This window comes from Capsella rubella, unplaced genomic scaffold, assembly GCF_000375325.1.
Source record: "Capsella rubella cultivar Monte Gargano unplaced genomic scaffold, Caprub1_0 scaffold_3, whole genome shotgun sequence".
NCBI lineage: Eukaryota > Viridiplantae > Streptophyta > Magnoliopsida > Brassicales > Brassicaceae > Capsella > Capsella rubella.
This window is the reverse complement of record NW_006238921.1, coordinates 1,326,532-1,326,998: the sequence shown is the minus strand read 5'-3', so window position 1 is coordinate 1,326,998 and position 467 is coordinate 1,326,532. Positions and strand designations below refer to the sequence as shown.

Sequence of the window (467 nt, the reverse complement as noted above, 5' to 3'; positions counted from 1 at the left end):
ATCAAGTCAGATATGCAGCAAGTATACTAAGAAACTAACATAGGTTTCATCTAAGATTAATAAACTGAGACAATTATCAAACAGATGAGACAAATATCACACAGTGAATAGCAATCACAAATATTATACAAGCTACAAGTTCAAATATGAGACAAGTCAATAGCAGTCACAAGTCAATATGAGACAAGTCAATAGCAATCACAAGTCACAAGTGATTCATTAATATATATTACACAATGATACAACAGACATAGATATCACACACATTAGACATACTAAACAATAATACAACTTATTAGACTACTTATCAAACATATTAAAGATTAATATCTAACATAGAGAACTGATACACACACAGAAATGAAAGATTATAAGCTCCTTAGAATAATTCTGCCATCAGCTTCTTCTTAAGTTTGACTTCATCTTCATCTAGTGGAATCGTCTTGGCAATGAGGGTGTCTAGGATG

General features: G+C 31.3%; 1 protein-coding gene across 2 annotated transcripts in view; it reads right to left on the bottom strand.

Moving 5' to 3' along the window:
* The window catches only part of LOC111831635, a 4,381-nt gene that overhangs the window by 1,071 nt on the left and 2,843 nt on the right, over positions 1 to 467 (bottom strand). The window lies entirely within an intron of this gene.